The sequence below is a fragment of the Myotis nattereri genome (assembly GCF_964212035.1).
Source record: "Myotis nattereri genome assembly, chromosome: 3".
NCBI lineage: Eukaryota > Metazoa > Chordata > Mammalia > Chiroptera > Vespertilionidae > Myotis > Myotis nattereri.
Window position 1 is genome coordinate 150,745,662 of NC_138077.1, and position 19,844 is coordinate 150,765,505.

Below are 19,844 nucleotides of genomic sequence, written 5' to 3' on the forward strand. Positions count from 1 at the left end.
CAACGTTTTAGTGGAGAAAAGATGTGTAATGTCACAGAGGAGTAGAATCACTTGAAGATTCATGGACCTGTAAGTTCTGACACGGAGCTGAAGGGACAGAGAAAGGGGGAGAAATAAGCTAGAGGCAGAGAGGAACAATTGTTGATATTTGGAGCTAGCATTCATTCTTCTTTGTTATGGCAATATGAATCTGATTTCACTTGGGTTCTCCCCACTGGGTACCAATGAGCAGAACTAGTAGGATGCCTTGCTTTCTATTAGCCTGAAGACAGAAATAGTGACAAAAAGACTGAGGTCCAGAACCATTTTTCCATGTGAAGCAGTCATGCAACTTCTAACTTTGAGCAGCTTGGTTCCTTCCAGCTCTGAATCTGGTCCTACAGCCTTCCTTTCCAACCTGTGAGCACTGCATGTCCTTCTAACAAAGTGGATATAGTTAAGCAAGTCATAGACAGTGTCAGTTTATTGACATCACAAAGCCCCAGCTGGTAGAGCAAGCAAGGCCCTGAATGCCATGCCATGGAATGTGGACTTTACTTTGAAGAAAACAAAGAATCGCAGTAAAAATAAATATGTATGAAATGGCTAAGTGTCTTGCTAAAATGTTTGGACACTCTGATTTACCAACTTCATCAGGAATATCTGGAATTCTCCATTGAGGTAATATGTTAAACAGGTAGCTCTCAGTGAGACACGAAACAACGATAACTGTTGTTGTTTTTCCTATTACTATTAAAGCAAATGTATTTTTTGAAATGAGTAACTGACTATTGAGCTCAAAGCACTCTTTATACTCCCCCTTTTTATATTTGGAACATGAAATAGTTGTTACCTAGATTAAGATGTTTATAACTACATAAGAGTAGTACTGTGTATGCTTTCTTCTTTGTAACTTTGGTATACTTTTTCATGTTTTGTGCATAAATATTAAGAATTCTTCAGGAATTAGGTAAGTGAGAATAAACTTGTTCATTTTGAAAGCATGTTTTAGTATGATTTATCTGTCCACCTTAACTATAAATTACTTTAATATGTTTTAAAGAGGAAAGAAAATTGTGATAGGTTTAACTCTTGAACTAATTTATTTTTTCACTTAACAACTATTTATTAAGCTATTTTAATGCAAGTTGCTATATGAGGCGCATTTTATAAGGACTCACTCAATCCAGTGAGTGACAAGAAAATTGTGCACTGCACATTGTTTTACAATCACCCTGACAATTCTAAGATTAGACCTTTTGAATAAATCTCTTCAGACCTTTGAAAATACAAATGTTCCAGTGATCTGGCAAATCCGGGAGATTATGTGTGGCTGTCTTTCTAGGGGGATATGCCTGTGTGTATCTTTGACGTTTTTGCAGGTTGGGAGCCCACCAGGTTAAAATGAGACCTCGATGCCCTTATGGCTTTCTTAGCTATTGTACTCTGAAGGCAACAGTCTACATGTTTTGAGATTTACAGTGTCCTGGAAATTTTCCACAAAAAAGTTTTGACGTAGTACAGTACACTTGATCAACTATCACCACGGAGATTTGACGGAAATTCAGGAAATGGAGGGGTCTATTTTGGACCTTGGAAATGCAATGTCTTCTCTTTGGCCACGATGAAGAAAAATAAACCTTTCCTTATAGAGAAGATCTATGGAAGACTGAGGTTAAAATTCCAAGCTCTGCATTACTAAGACTTCTGGACATTGTCACAAAACTGCTGAACAGCATTTGCAGCTCTTTGCAAAGCTTGCCAGAAGACAACTTTAGTGAGAACTGGAATTTTACGATCACAGATATTACACCTGACACCATCTCATGGTTAAAGATGAATCTGGAAAGATACAAGGACTCAATTAGCGAAGCAATGACGAATCAGCAGCATTCCAGAAATCCTCATCCTGTGATTCTTTGACATTTATAGCTGTGTGACTTTAAGGAAGATGCCTAATCTTATTCCGTCACAGTTTTCTCATGTTTAAACAGAGCTAAGAATACCTACTTCTTAACATTACTGGGACAATTTCAGGAGATAATGTATATAAAGTGCAAAATGAAATTCCTGGCATATAGCAGGAGTTGAATAGATGCTGTGTCCTTTCTGCTCTTGTTAGTGTCTTATATACTTTACTCCCTGGAGAAGGGAAGGGTCTCTAAAAAGTACCATTTATTTAACCAATAATAGGAATAAAAAGGTTACCTCCCTATTATTGAAGACCTACTTTGTTCCAGATTAATGATATTTTATGTCTGTATCAGACAGTTATGTTAAGTCAATCTTATTATCTCCATTTTACAGATAAAAAAATAAAATCTAGGGAGGCTAAATGACTCTACCAGGGACATATAACTAGTAAGTGAAGCACATGTGATTCTGGGCCTGATTCCAAAGTCCCTGCTCTTTCTATTTGTCCACACTTATCAGTTAGAAGATTGTGACTTAGAAGCTGATCAGTCACTTACACTAATGACTGTAAGAATGGATACAACAGCAAAAATGTTTAAGCATTAGAGACACCTTAATATTTCCTGGGGATTTTTTTTCTTACATCTCTGACCTCTATTAATAGCAAACATTTTATTCCTTAATTTTCTTAAAATCCCTTGGTTTAAAATTCAACTTAAGCTCTGGTATTTGTTCATTTTCCCATGATTTCTCACTTGCCAATATACACATACTGCCCCTTGAATACTGCACAGAGTATTCAGGGTTTTCTGGTCAAATAGCAGCAGGCTGGGGGAAGAACTAAACCCAGTGTTTATGCCTTATTCCATGGGCTGGAGCATTAAACTCATGACTATCACTTGGCCTCAGGGTGCAGTCATATCAGGCATTCACAGTTAATTTTATTATTTGGTATAGTCAAGAATGCCTTATCCTGGATTCTTCCACAGGGATTTGCCTTCCAGTTCATACTGTCTATAGCCTTTATACTAGTAAGAAGGCTTGATCAGTTCTCATCAATGATCATGATCCACTGTACTTATATTTTATTGTCAATTCTTATATATGTGAATATATATACATGGATGCCCACCTGCACCAAATGAGAAGGGCTACAGTTTAGTTTTATCAAGTGATTCTTCTGAATAATTATTTTCTGCACTGGAGTTATTATGGAGAATAGTAAGCTCTGTTTCATCCCTTCCTGTTCTGTTTCTACCTGTCTGGTAAGAGAAGCAGGGTGTGGGCAAGTACACTGTGCAGTCTCAGCACTGAGCACACACTGGTATGTTGCTGTAACTTGCCATTTTCCCATCTTACAAGTCTTTCTGTACAACATTGTAAATACCAATAGAATGTATATATAAAAGCATATAAATACATGCTATTTTATTTGTAAAGACTTCACATTTGAGATTGGGTTATTTATCAGGTGAAGAGGAGATAAGGAGGATTATTGTTTCCACCTTTAATTTCATATTGATTAATATGTTTTCTGTGGGAAAAAGTGAAATATGTCAATTCTGGAGTCTTTACCAAGATACATGTATTTTTTAACCTTAGGCATTCTAGGGTACATATCCAACTTCTTCTAAGAGTCAGGCCAATGGACAGATCCTTTTTGCTTGGATAGAGTTATCCACACTGTCATCCATTAGCACTTGCTTATAATAACAAATTCAAGTTTAGAATTAAATTATTTCTTTCCCTTTTATTTCTCTAAGGAGAAAAAGTTAATTTTCTTCTTGTATATCTGAGAGATGCATATTTATGGAACTCAATCATTGAACCTACTCCAGTGGGTGACAATGTCATAAGTCAACTAAAATAAATGAAATGATGATAAGCCTGCTAAATATACTGGAGAAACTGACTGAATAAATTAATGAATGAAATCTAGTGAGAAATATGACAGGGTTCAAGTCCTACATCAATGAAACCAGTGAAGTTCCAATGCTTCATATAATAACAGTAACCACCTTATTAGGTTTGGAGAAGCATTGAATGAATTAATATATGACAAACATTTAAAACAGGGCTGGGCACATAAAAGAACTATGTGTTTGCTGTTTAATATTGCCTTAGAGCAGCGGTTCTCAACCTGTGGGTCGTGACCCCTTTGGAGGTCGAACAACCCTTTCACAGGGGTCACCTAAGACCATTGGAAAACACATATATAATTACATATTGTTTTGTGATTAATCACTATGCTTTAATTATGTTCAATTTGTAACAATGAAAATACATCCTGCATATCAGGTATCTACATTACGATTCATAACAGTAGCAAAATTACAGTTATGAAGTAGCAACGAAAATAGTTTTATGGTTGGGGATCACCACAACATGAGGAATTGTATTAAAGGGTCGTGGCATTAGGAAGGTTGAGAACCACTGCCTTAGAGCAATGACTAAATTCTCTAAATTCTTGTCCAAACATCCTTACTAATAATGAAGTAGTATTTTGAGGTTTCCAGAGGTTAACATAAAGCACAACTATTATAGTCATTATGAATCATGACAGTTATTCTGTTTCTGATTAGCAGTAATAATTATGTCAACCTTAAAATGGGAGTAATGTAACAATTCAATATAGCCTAAAAACTAAAACATTGGAATGGTTACTTTTTGAAAGCTTGAAATCTCATTCTTTGAAAATTCATAGGAAAAAAAAGTTGAACAACAAATTATTTAGTTGATCTGGTTATTCTTTAGACCAGAATAAGTTAAATATTTATTTAAAATATTTGAACATACTGCACTTAAGAAATTAGACCATTATAGAATAAGCTAGAGTCCTCTTAATTCCCAGAGGTGACTACTATGGGAATATGTGTTTTCTAGATAGTACCTAATCTTTTTCTTGCTCCCTAATCCCACTGGCTGTGTGCTGTACCTTTTTGACTAAAAGTGCAAGTATGATTATGACAATAGCATTGATTTTCAGGTGTGGCTTATAGAATTAGTCTCATTGCTTTAAAGTCACATATTGTATAATTCATTTTTGTAATTCTGTTTAGTATTTCCCCAGGCTTTCCAATACTTATAAAGAAACACACAACAGGGGAATAACTCCTGAGGCAGCACTCAGATGGCGGAAATTCTACAATCGCTTATTAAATTGCCCTCCTAAATCCTGAGCGGATTTAGTAAGATGGAATTTCAAAGGACATTAGAAAGTGTTGAATACCATTTTACTGAAAAGAAAACTTGAGTTCAGAAAATTAGATCTACTGGGGCTCCTTTGGGAAGCCTCTTTTTTCTTCTACCTCTCTTTACCTTTCCCTTCTCTGTGTATCTTGCAGAAGAAAGAGGAAAAAATAAGTTCAATATCAAACTAAAGGAATCATCCAAACCTTTGTTCTTGCTTACTCAACTTTCACCACTTGACTGTTTTATGATGCTGCTTGGTTCTAGAATTATTATTAGAATTTCTAAGCAGTCCCATGATCGACTTAGATTTTTTAGGTGTTTATAACTGTCATAAAATTTAGTGTGCCATGCAAGGTCTCAATCTGGCAGTAAATTTTGCAATAATACTTTTCCAAATTGTCAGAAAGTTGTTTGTCCATCCTCAAGCAGTTTAGGAAAGGGTGGAAGAGAATAGGAATCTCATTGTACTAGGAAAATTTGGACACTGGGAGGAAGAAGTTGCCTCATTCTGCAGTGTTCTAAATGCCGTGAAGAATGATGGTATATGGCCCCGTAGACTAGGACACCGAGCAATTTCTTCCCTTACCAGCTACTTCACTTCGGCAATGTATTACCATCTCTGTTCTTGAAATTCTTTATTCACAATGAGGATAATAACATTAACCACTTTATTAGGTTTTGGGGAACACTGAATGAATTAACATATGACAAGCATTTAAATAGTTCTGGGGCATAAAAGAACTATGTGTTTTCTAGGTAATATTATCTTAGAGAGATGACTCAATTCTCTAAATTCTGGTCCAGACATCTTTACTGAAAACAGTGTTTTGAGGTTCCAAATATTAATCTAAAACATAATTATTATACTCATCATATATAGTCAGAGAGTGACTGTAAGGGGGTATCCCATTTTTTGTTGTTCCTGGACACAGCATAGGGGCAAGAAGCAGAACTCAAACTCTATGAAATGCCATCATACTTGCAGAGAGATGTAAACAAAGTTGAATACCAGGAGGGATAGATGATGCACATTGGACAGCAAGGTGGTACCTTTAGCAAAGATCTTGGTTGTGAACTTGGTTAACTTGAATTTTAGGTAGATGTTAGTCTCAGATCTTACTTCCCTAAAAGTCTTAACATTTAGGATTAGGTATGGTAGATTCTAAAGAAAATTTGAAGGTTCTTCTAAAGAATTTTTCCAAAGATAAGCATCAGCTTAGTGGGTAAAAAACACCCACTAAGTAGCCCCATGGCAGTCTGAATTTTGTAAGAAGCTGACCTTTGAACTCTTTGACTGTTGAATGACAATCTCTTTTGTAAGATCGCTGCATGTTTTTAGTGAGAGCTATAGGAATAAACAGAATCAGAACATAGTGTTTATATTGTCCATATTTGAGAGCTGCCTGTTTACTTTTTCCTTCTTTAAGCCAGTGATTGTGTGTGTGTGTGTGTGTGTGTGTGTGTGTGTGTGTGTGTGTGAATCTGTTTATAGATGGCACTTTTCTGTGTAGTTAAATTACTGGGTCAGAGGAAAGAAAACTGAAGTGTACTACCTACTATATCCTAAGCCTGTACTAGGGATATTATACAGTATCTCTTTTATCCTTATAATAATTTTGAGGGATAAACATTCCCATTTAAAATAAGAAAAAGCTAAAGTTCAGGCTAGCTATGCTTCCATAGCTAGTAAGAAATAAATCCTGGATTCAGCATAGGTCTGACTCCAAGACACCTGCTCTTGCTCATCATAGAGAACGCATTTGTGAGGTGTGCATACCTTGAGGAGTTCTTAAGTTGCTAAGTAAGGGACATAGCCACAGAAAACAGATAGGTGGAATTTGTTTCTGGATTCCCTTTCATCTGTCTCCCTATCATCATCCTTTCCAATTATTCACTCCGATTTCCATTTTTCTCCTTCTGCTCTAAACTCAACAAATCCAAATTCAACACGTTTACAAAACCTGGTTTCCTAAGTCTCATTGATCAAGACCATGCTTGGTAACTAGACCTAACCTGATAGACCAGTTTATAATAAATCTCTTCATCTCAAACTGCAGTGGCGTATTTGTAGCCTACTCTGCTGTTCTGAACACCACCAGGACACTTTAACATTGAGCATGCCAGCGTCAATTTAAAACTGACATGAAGCAGAGGCAGAACATCACTCGTATGTATTTTTTTATAAACAATTTTCACAAAAATAAGTGTCATACGATTTCCTCTTTGCTCTTCTTGATCCAATGACAAGTCCTTGTTTGAAACTGAAGACTGATAACTTCCCTATTCAGGTCACATTGAGCACTTCTTTGCTTCTCCATCCCCCCTTGTATTTTGTGTTGTTTGTGTGCATCCCTCAATCCCTGTAGATAATAGACATGTTTGCAGGCAGGGTTTGATGATTTTATTAACAGGTAGTCCTCTCTTTCATCATTAGTGCCTGCATAAGTTACAGTGAAATAGAGGTTGGAGCTGGGGAATTTCAAGGCCAAGGTCCATGCATTCAAATTTTTTTGTTATTTATTAAAGTGCAATAATAGCCAGATTATCAAGCATCACTGAGTCTTTAGTTTCCTTGACTGTAAAATGGAAAGAATAATAGAACTTAGTTCATGAAGTTGTTGTGACAATTCAACAAGACAATTTTTGCCAACACTTCATATATTCTGTCAATTATATCTCAATAAAGCTGGAGTAAAAACACTTCAGGCAGAATCTGGCACATAGTAATTTACCATTATATCTGGCAAAACTTTAGAAGTTATCAAAGCCAGCAGCATCAAGCCTGTGAGCCTGTGATTTGTACAGACTGAAGTAGAACAATGAGTATTACATCAAATATGTATGGTGAAATTAATACTAACTCCAGCTTATTCAACTTGCAATCTAGCCTTATTTCTTGAAGAGAACCTTTAAAAATCATGTAATTGGCTATCATTTATTTAGTTATATTCACAAATAACTGTTGAACACATACTACTTATAAGAGAAATTATGCTGAAAATATCCATGTCACTAAGCATTATCAAACAATAATTTTAGCCCTGGCTGGTGTAGCTCAGTTGGTTGAGTGTCATCCTGTGCACTGAAAGGTTAATAGTTTAATTCCTGGTCAGGGCACATGGCCAGGTTGTAAGTTTGATTCCTGGTCAGGGTGAGTACGGGAGGCAAACTCAATATTTCTCTCTCTCCCCCTCTCCCTCTTCCTCTTCCTTCCTCTCTCTAAAGTCAATAAAAATATTAAAAATTATTTTAAAGGCAGCATGATTCATTTTATATAAATATTTTTATTTAAAATTTGTATTTGCATTCAGTGAATAAGAGCTTCCCTTGATCTGATTTTAAAAATGCTTTCTTATTAGAAGTCAAAGCTAATTTTCAGATTACTACTTGGGATAATTCTCTTAAATCATTGTGATATAGACTATAGTGTATTGTTACATAGATTATATGATAACATCTATTTATGCTGAAAGAACTCAGTGATTTTCATCCATTTTGTTCACTCCTGAATCTTCAGCATTTGTAACAATTCTTGATATACATTGGTAATGAAATATTTTGCTACTACATACTAGATTTTGTGCTAGATTCTATTAAAATAGATAAGCTCCTGCTAAGAAGGTGCTAACCCTAAATTTGGAGAGAAAATAATTAAATTAATTAAAATTAGGTAGAATAAAATGCTGGGGGTACAATAATAGCAATTCTGCTTGAAGAATTAAGAAGTGGAAAAATGAATTTCTTGAATTAGGAGTTTTCCAGATCAGCATGAATTCAAGTTGGAAGACATTTTAGGAAGGGAGAAAATCTAGAATAGGAGTTATGGAAAACCCTGGAACCCAAGATCTTCAATGATCACAGTCCATGGTGTGATAGAAGATCATTAAAGAAAAAGGCAGGAGATGAGGCAGCAGCCAGATCATGGAAAGTCTTTGTGTCTTTGAGAAAGAAATTCTTCTCTTGTGGGCACAGGTGAATCACTAATGTAGAGTTATTAAAATGGAATGATATAATTTTTGCATTCTAAAAAGATTAGTCCAGCAATATAGTGCGAGCATTTTTTATAGTAATAAGATTGAAGGAAATCAACAGGCAACTTCCCCTCATTTAGGTAGAAGTAACCAAAGTATAAATTAAGGCAGGGTCAGTAGTAGCAGATTAGAAAAAATTTTAATAGGTAGAGTAAAAAGAACCTATTGACATGAGTGAGGCAAACAAATGAGAAGTCAAGGTGTCTTACTTGGGTAAAGAGTGGATGGTAGAACTATTAATAAAAAATATAAATTAAATTTTGCAAAAAGTAGGATTTTCATGTAGAGATGTCCTGTGGGTGGTTAACTAATACATGTATGGATTTGTAGCTCTGAAGAGAAATTTGGGCTGGTGGCACTGGTGGCATACCTGTCATGTTCATGGTTTGTAAAATAATCCAGAACAATTAAAAAATTAGGAGAATAAAAGGTATGAGATCAAATTTCAGGTTAATCAGTTAGAACAGAAGCCTCCAAACTTGGATGCATAGATATGGTCCATTGAACAAAATGATAAATTGAAGTATGGGAAGAAAATGTTGCATTTTCTATGTATGCTTATTGTTCATAGTAATAATAAGAATAAAGTTATCTTTTACTGAGATTTAACAACAGATTAAAATGGTCCTCACTCAGTCCATGCTTTAGCAGAACAGGTGTCATCTAAGGGTGCTTGGAAGAAGGGTAATAATTCTGTAAGGCAAAAAAGTTATTAGAGTCACCTTCAACTTGTTTGTTTTACTCATTTTGTGGTATGCTAGTTTATGTAGGGCCAGTGATATGAATTTGTAGATTATGTTATCTTTTTTAACTTAAATAACTCTCCTAAAGTGGGCAAGGGACTCGCAAACTTTCCAGCAAAGGAATAACACTGATTAAAGATAGTAGTGCACATGGAAACACTTCCACTCACAGAATAAACTCTTTCTATGAGCTAAAACAAATGAAAATTTATTTGAACCTTCCACTATTTCTTCCAAAATTAGTAAAAAAAAAAATTGAAACTACCCTACCTCTAACAGTTATCAGTCTGTCCTCTAATAATAAACCTCAAATGAAGAATATGCCTTGAGATATTAGCTAATGATCTTTAAAAATGTTTATTTTGTTATCTCATTCCTGTAAATTTATATTTTGTACATATATTTTAATAAAGTCAGAGAATATGAAGTAATATAATTGATAAAGTATACATAATAGAAGGTCGATTTGGGACATTTTGAGTTTTGTAGGCAGGAATGAACAACCAACAAGATTTGGAGAGAGGTAAGCAAACAACTGAAGGAGTCTTGGAGTAAAGGGATTGCCATTGCTTACATCCCTTTTCAATACTAGCTGAGAAAGGGGTTCTCTGTATTTCTCTGTGTAAGTCATCTCTGAAAAGAAAGCCACAATCTCCTCATCACACTATTGATTGCGTTATTTAAATTAAATCTCTGAGCCATAGCAGGGCACAGAGGCAAGAGAAGACCATTTTAACAACGTGATAATGTTATGAAATGTTTGAGCCTTAATGCCAGAAGTTACAAGGGCATTCATTGGTCCTAGTTTCACAGACCATTATGCAAGCAACCTGTTTTTGTTTGGACTATTTTATTTTATTCATGTAACAAAAGAGACTTTCATAACAAGAAATCCATGAAGAAAAGTTGACTTATCAATATGCTTCCATTTAATCATAGGCACTTTCATATGAATAACATAGATATATGTTGTAAGCTGTGGTGTTCATACTGGAATATTGTCCATACGTAAGATTCATGAATCTTCCAATAGCCGTGCTGGTGCTGGGTGATTAGAGAGAGCAATAGTAACTAAGAAACTTAACGGTATACAGAAGTAAATCCTAAATGAAAATGTGTGAATCCCATTTTCTTTTTAAAAAAACAACTGAATTTATTGGGGTGACATTGGTTAGTAAAATTATATAGGTTTCAGTTGTGCAATTCTATAATACATCATCTGTATATTGTATTGTGTGTTCAACACCTAAAGTCAAGTCTCCTTCATCACCATTTATCTCCCTTTTATCCTCTCTCTCACCTTCCTCCACTCCCTTTCCCTCTGTAATGACTATACTGCTGTCTGTGTCTGACATGATTTTATCTTAATCCCTTCGCCTTTTTTTTCTTTTTTTTTAATATATTTTATTGATTTTTTACAGAGAGGAAGGGAGAGAGATAGAGAGTTAGAAACATCGATGAGAGAGAAACATCGATCAGACGCCTCCTGCACACCTCCTACTGGGGATGTGCCCGCAACCCAGGTACATGCCCTTGACCGGAATCGAACCTAGGACCTTTCAGTCTGCAGGCCGACGCTCTATCTACCGAGCCAAACCTGTTTCAGCCCTTCGCCTTTTTTGACCCAGCTCCCAATCCCTCTCCCCTCTAACAGTTATCAGCCTGCTCTCTGTATCTACGAATCTGTTTTAATTTTTTTTCATTAGATTCAACATATTAATGAAATCATATGGTATTTGTCTTTCTCTTGCTTACTTCACTTAGCATAATACTCTCCCCATCCATCTATGTTGTAGCAAAAGGTAAGATTTCCTTCTTTTATATAGCCAAGTAGTATTCCATTGTGTAAATGTTCCACTTCTTTTTAATCCATTCATTTACAGGATGACCTAGTGGTCCACTTACTTTTAGTGCTTGAATTGCTTTGGTGGATTGCAATTTCCAGAAAGTCAATGGAATATAATCCATTTTAAAGGAAAGTAGTCACAGTACATTGAGCATAACAAAGATTAGCCTTTCAATGACTATCTTACTTACACATACAAATTAGATGACTATTGACTAATGGAATGACTAAAGTTTTTAAAGAGAAAATTTTACAGTATGCTAAATTAATTCTGACTTTCTTTTAAGGAAATGAGTATTTTTAATAACTTTTTGTGGAAAAAACAATAACATTTTTAGCAGATCTGGAAATAAAAATGAACAGCATTTGCCTAGTGGGTTGCATAATACAAATAATAATATTTACCCTTTAAGATTCTTGATTGGTGAGCAAAAGACAGGTAAACCCCAAAATAGGGAAGAATATGGCAAAAAATGGTGGGACCTGTTCATTGTGGAAGAAGAGGTTAAGAAATTGGGTAAAGATTATTAAAAGCATAGCTATAAGAACATTAAAAAATCACCTCCATTGACCCATTATAATAATTACCTGCTATCAGTGGCACATGCAAGTAGTTATAGGAAAAATGTTTGCAATCATTCCAGGGATTTAGAATTTTATTTAACCATAACATTTATAAACTTGCTTCCAAATTGGCTTAAGAAGTTGAAGTAAACAAGCTCTCTAAACAAAGGATAAATATAAACCTATAATTCATACTTAATTTTTCCTGGGATCCGAGTTCCCCTGTGGGCAGGTCCAACCATGAATGATGAGGCTCAGGAGAAATGACCACTCAGGAAGAATTTTAACCCTTGGGCCAATTATGAGATCTACAATTATAACCACTTACCCTTACCAAGGGGGGAAAATGTTTATTAGATTGAGAACACTTTCAAGAAATTAATCAGGTGATATGGGACAAAAATAGAATAAGAGTAAGAAAACCATAATCTTCTGATTAGAGGAAAGGTAGGCGAGTGAGAGAGAAGGGCTGTATTCCAAAGACTGCCCATGGAAAGGCTCCAGATGGAACAGAACTTTGGTCTCTTGTATTTGTCTAAGTGGCAGTCATGTGTACCTGGGGCCAACTTTGTGAGCCTCCTACAACATCTGAATACTGTACAAATCAATTATACATTTTTAATAAATAAAAAACCCAAGAGCAGTAAATTTTAGCTTCAATCTATGTTGAACAATTTTATAGTGGTAAGTGACTGAGATTTATTTTGTGTTTAAAAATGGACCATCATCTTTCTTATTTTTGCGACTGTTTTCTACCTCTGCTAACAGTTCCTACCGGATGAAATACGTTAAAAACAAAACCACCTGCACGTGGTCCTCTTGACTCCATGCTGAGTCACAGACTAGTTCTCCTTTTGCTGGCTTTTGTTCCCAGGTGTATCCCCAGGCTCTGGTCCCCTTTGGCTGCTCTTCTTTCTTGAGACTAGGCTTTCCATCTTCTTGACAGGTATGCCTCCTCTTCTGACCTCTGTTCTCACTAGCATAAGGCATCTTCTGGAAGGTTTTTGATTTTCTTGGATTTCCTCCCTCTAATATCTCTCTTAATTCTGCAGCTAATAATGTCCATGCATTGGGCCCTGTACTTGACCTCTCTTTTAGATGACATCGTTCTGGTTAGAGAAATTAAGAGCAAGGTTTCATAAGCTAGTTCTTGTTCAAACTTTCCTCTAAGACATTACTGAAGTTTCATCTTTGAGCATATTCCAGAATTCATATCTTAAGAACTTCAGGGATTGGGTTAAGTATGTTCAGCATACTTTTTTTTAAAGTGGATATATACAGCAGGCAATTTCTCTTAACTAGACACTTACGAAACCGCCTCCAGTTTGCTGAAAATGGAACATCGTGCAATTAGTATTTACGGATGCAGTTGTGGGGAACTCAATATCAGGAAGCAGATGGGTAGGGGAAGGGGAAAGGGGGTACAGAGTGTTGTTTGTCTTTTGGATGACCAAGAAAAAAAATAGACTAAAAGTGCCACCATTCTGACAGTCATTGTGTAAGAGTACAAAAATAGCCAACTGGGATACATCCTATTTCATGCTCCTCCCACCTCTGGATATTTAGGCTCTAAATCTGCCACCTCTGCCTGTGATCCTGACATGGTAGTAACAATGGCAAAAGCCAGCAGGCATAACTCTTGGCAAAAAGCAAAGGACACGCATATTCTAGATACCAATAGCATAGAGGACAAAAAAGATAGCAAAAGAAGGTTTCATGCAGAATAAAAATAACAGCAAATGACAACAAGAGGCCGAGAGGACTGAGTCCTGTCTGTCTGAGGACTGCTCTTGATGGTATGTATAGCAGTTCCTGGACCTGGTGGTAGAACACACACATCTCTGGGAATCAAAGCAGAACCTAATTATGAATGAAGCCCAGTGGATTTCCCCTCGTGACCTGGTCCCATTAGTATTGTCAGTGGCTGCATCTTGCATCCATTAGGACTTTGGGGAGCCAGCTGCGTAATAAGGGTTTTGTGAGTTCCAAAAATTATAAGATATTTGGCATCTCTGCACTTACATCTTCCTGTAACAATGTATTTTATTGTTTGGAGAAAGAAGGATTAAATTCACTTGAAGCAAAAGTGGTGAAAGCTTTTAGTGATTTTTATGGGTACATGTGAATATACATTTGGCCAATTCCATCGCTGAAAGGTTTCTTTATGTGGTAGCCGGGGTCTCTCCCTGTGAGGCTCCCTCTCATGCCCACTTGCCTTTCTTGCTCTCAGTGGTAATGCTCCTCCTCCTCTAAACTCTTCCCTCCTCCCCACTGATGGAGAGAAGCTAAACAGAGGTTGACCATTTTGTTCCTTGGGAGGAGAATTTTTTCTTCAGAGACAGGTGATTAAACAACAAAGGGACATGCTACCCACTCATTTCCATTATCTCTGCATATCAATGGCTGTGTTTCAAAGGTGACCTTGTAAGGAACCCAAAAGCGGCAAGCTGTCTAATCTGGCCAGACTGAAAAGGGTTGTGGGCCAGACCATTGAGACATCATCGTAACTGGAGGCTCCTATTAACTCTCAGCCTATTTCTGCCTCTAGTCAGGTAAGGTAGTCCACACAATCAAAACCCAGGACAGCAATGTCCTTGCACCCAAATCAACAGGCCCCTAGATCAAATTTAAGCTTCAAGTCCAAGTACACGTAGAATCAAATGAAAACACCTGCTGCTTAGAGCTTGCTGAAGTGCCCGCTCCTGATAGGTTTAAATGAAGAAGTTATTCACTCATGAATTTTCTAGTGTTTGGAGCCTAAAAGGCAGGTCCTTGGCCCTATAATTCTAATAGAAGTGATCATGATGGTGGTGGTGGTGTTTGTGTGTGTGTGTGTGTGCGTGTGTGTGTGTGTGTGTGTGTGTGAATATCTCTTGCAAACTAGGAAGTTCTTGGCAGAAATTTAAAATGAAAGGGCTATAAACTAATAAATGTGCTTTGAACAGTGCCAGGTTTACAGTCAAGAGAGGGCAGTACACGGCACTATTAAGGATAACAAGAAGAAGAATTCTCTGATGGGAACCCTAATAAATGTAGTAGCAGGCTGTAATAAAGAGCACTAGAAAATGGATGAGGTATAACAAAATTATTCATAAAGAGAAATGGAAAAGGATGCCATGCTGAGTGGTTACACGCAGTTATATAGACACTAACAAGTTTATCACGAGAAGCTGAGTGCTGGGACGTTCACATGTGTTTTCTAACTCGCACAGAGAGAGGCTGTTTTTATCTTGAAGAACCGAAGAGCCTGGGAGTTGGAGGTGTGCTAAATCTTGGTACTGATTTTTAATAATTCAGAACCAAATAGCAATAATGGTTCATGTAGGTCAGTTTAATGAACAAAGCAACCTCACTCCGGGTTGTTTGATGGAAGGTTCTCTGCCGCGTTGCTAACTGGTATACTTTACCGCTATCTCCAGGGTTCTTTTTGATATGATATTATCCTCCTCACACACTGCGCTTTCTATACACCAAAATATAATGTGAAGCCACGAGCTAGGAGGAAAACACTAAAAGAATTTTCAAATGAGCCCATGAGCTCTTGCTCCGAAGCCACGGTGATGCTAGAAAAACAGCGGCAGCTGCCCTGCTCACAGAGCTCCTCGATCCAGTTTTCTAGGAGCCACAGTCATTCAAAGACGTGGCTGGAAAGTCTCCCAACAAGCCTTGGAACTAAGAAGTTTACCCACTGTATTGTCATTATCTGATGCTAACCGCCACACAAAGGCAGCAGATGGATGTGATGCTAAACAGACTGATTGCAACCGATTTGAAAAACACATTGATAAGCAATCATTTTATTGACATGAAGGCATGTAGGTTCCCTATTTCTGTGAATTTCCCTGCAGGATAAATTTAAATAGTGCAATGATGCCAGTGTGTTTTAAATTTAACCCGTGGGAAGAAGTTTTAACTTCGAGATTTGAGGCATTCAGACTTTTTTTTTTTAGACCAAAATCATATCAAGGCATGGCCAGGAGGTTCAGTGGCAATGTCTTACACCAATAAAAATCATTAGAGGTCTTTTTCTACTGAAATTGGCCTTAAGGAATTTTTCAGATTTTATTTTACTGGAAACTGAGCTGATGCTCTATGAAGAGAGACCGGAAAGCCGGCATGAGAATGCTTTGCAGAATCCTGCTGCGCTGACAGTGTGACTTCTTGACTGATTTGAACCCCATAGAATGAGTACGTGGCTCCGTTTCTCTCCTCTTCGGAGACCTCACGTGATATTGGGTGTGCTATTTAGCAGCACCAATGTAAGGATTGGACAGTGGGTAGGTTTTCAGCATAGTCGCTTTTGGAATACTTCTTGCACTCCTTTCTCTGCTCTTCTCTGGCATTTCAAAATATACAGTTACACATTTTGGAAACATTTAGGAAGTAAAGGCACAGATTATGGATGAGTGGACTCCCTTTGACCCCACTCCCACCCCCAATCTTCGAGAACTTCGTACAGCGAGGGCTTACTTGACAACTAGAGCCACCAAATGCAAAACCTTTCACACAATATTCAGTTACACTCGAACTCTCACTCAGAGGTTCTGAATGGGTGTGAGATACGTTCCATCCTTCTCAAGTGCCACTTGCCCTGGATTTATTTAGTGGGGCTACCAGCCTGAAACAGAGGCAGAGTTCTTACTCCCCGGTTATAAATGCTATCATTGTGTGGATACTGATTCTCCAAGGTAAGCCACCTGCCCAGGGAGGGAATTTTCCCACTAAAAGTTTGCTTGAGCTTAAGCATTTTTGAATGGAAAGATTGAGGGCAGGGGCTGTGTGTGGGTTTCAAACTGCGAACTCAGTATTTGTTTCTTAACTGGAGAAAACAAACCATCCTCTGCTCTCCTGAAAGAGCCATGCATCCTGGTGGAGCAGTGACAACCTTAGCGCTGAGCGCGAAAAAGGGTTCAATTTCCCCCCAATCTCATTCATTAAAACAATATTGTACAGTTGCACAACTTAGACATAACAAGAAAATTCACCTTCTTCACTTAATTTGAGCCTCAGAACACTGAAGGATATATATTATCAAACCCACGTTATAGGCAGACAAACGAAGGCTTATAAACAATCAGATTTGCCCACCCAGATCCAAATTGGATGAGTTGGAATGTGAATTGAGGCCACTCTCAGTCCACTGACTTCTGCCTCCAAAACATTCATAGGTCAGATATTAACAAGGTTACTTGATTCTTTTCATAGCTACATTGGGAAACACAAAACAGAGCTCTCACAGATGAAGACAGAGGTAGGTGAACTTGGAGGAAGCTGGGTACATTTGTGCCATGACATTACACTGTGGGGATGGACCTGGGTAGATTTCTAGGCCTGGGGAAGCTAGGGCATGGCGGGCTAGAGAAGGAAGAGATACTAAATGTTCCTAATAGAGGAGAGAAAAGAGAGGAGGGAGGATAGGAGCTTGAAGAAACAAAGACCAACGTCTTCCCAAGTTTGCCTTGGGGAGCAATACAACCAGAACCGATTAGTGCAGGCCATAATGCTTTGTACGTGAAAGTGAATAACACTTACTGAGGGGAGACTAATGCAAGGAAAGCTTTCATTCTAAGGAGCGATTAAAATTCGGCTTGTTAAAGGTTTCTGGCTCCCTATATCCCTCGGTCATGCAGGACGATAGTGAATATGATAGAATCATGGCACAATTCTCCTGGAAAGAACATGTTAAAGAAATGAGCATTGCAGAAAGGAGGAACAATAGGTACTATGAAATGTTTCAAAGATACTGTATCACTGTTACTGGGAAGAAATGTCACATGTAACTTCAGACTAACTGTTTCTGTGATAGAAAATTAATTTTGAAAAATGTAAGTTGTGCCCACAGTGGGGCCCCAGCTGGGATTCGAAATAAGCCTCCCTTAAGCAGGACATAATTATTTTCTTTGGTTCCTAAAATATCAGTTTTCATGAGCAATAAGAATGTTTATTTAATGCAACTGACCTTAACCTGTGTATCAGATATAATCATAGTCCCAGGCATTAAATCCTGGCACTAGCCACAGGTATGTGTGTGATGTCTGCTGTAGGTGGAGGTCACCTATCGCCGAGACACCCTGAAGAAAGGGATCACAATGATAAGAATGCCAAAAGCATGTCCCATCTCATTCTCCATGCTGAATTCCCACCAATCTTGCCAGCCGCATTTTGTCTACGAAACAGATTTATGGTTCTAAAAAGCAGAACGCACTTATCAAATGAATTTATTTTAAATACTGAAGCCAAATTGGAATTTTTCATTGCATCTGTGACTTTTTACAATAAATCTGGATATAGTTTTATACCCGCTTCCAGTCTGGAAAAAGATCTATCTTACTAAGTATTCATCTACCCACCTTCCTCTGTGAACCACGCTATGGCTTCAACTCCCTCACCCAAATGGGAGTCTCCAAAATCTACAGCTGTGTTAGTATTTTCAGCGCCTGAGAAGTTAGGTTGGCTTAGTCCTTTGTTCTTTATACCACTGGCATCTGAGGAATTGTCATAGTCCAAAGAACGTTATACCCTTTAAACCTATTTTTTTACATAGAGATAAAGTAGGCGCTCAGTAAGACGTTTGGTTGTAAATTACTAGCTAGACATACACTTTGCTGCCTGGATTAAGCTTTGGCAACATAAAATGTAGAGATTTTATTCAAGCTATGCTTTTTGATATTGGCAATTTACAACTACATAGTTCATGTAGCCAACAAATAAGTAATTTAATGTGATTTTAGGATTCAAAGAAGTTTAGGCTTTTTTAAAGCCTTTTTTAAACTTTTTAAAATTTTATGAAGTATATGCGCTTGCAAAAACCTCACAAATGGAAAATGTACAACTCAGTAACTTATCACAAAGCAAACACCTCTGTGACTACCAACCAGGCCTAAAAATTGAATGCATGTCTAAGTGTTTTTCGAATAGTCATTAATTAATTCAGCAGATAGTTTGTGTGCCCGTACTGTGCTAGGCACTATCCTATGTCTACTTACTGTAAGTGACAAAGACAAACAATATATAAAAAAGTATATAACAGATATGTGATATGAAAAGAAATAGAGCAGGATAAAGGAGGGTAAAGGTAGGTAGCTATTTTATATGTAGGGTTACCAGGACAGCCTCTGAAGGACAGGGATCCTATTTTGTTGTCATCTGTGTCCCTGAATGCCTTGTCTAAAGTATCAATTAATAAATATCTATCAAATAAATAGGACATTGAGAAAATCAAATATCTGTGACAGAGCAAAGCAACCCCAAAACATGCAAACAGAAAACAACAAAAACAATTGCAAATTAGTTGGCTTTGTGAACAAAAAGGCTAGGCAAATGGCATTTTGTCAAGGCAGAAGAAAAAATTGGCCATTAAACTTCAGACAATGTGTAGCATTAGGGCAGGAAATGTGATTCATTTTCAGGCACTTCCTCCTGAACTATTGCACTGAGCTAAGATTGTACAAGTTCAAGAGACATCTAAATGTAGACACCAGACTATTAAATTTGAACCAAAAAGTGTTCACTCATCCATGGCTGCCCTTGACTTTCCTAAATGTTTCCAAAATTGATGATTGTGTATTTTTGAAA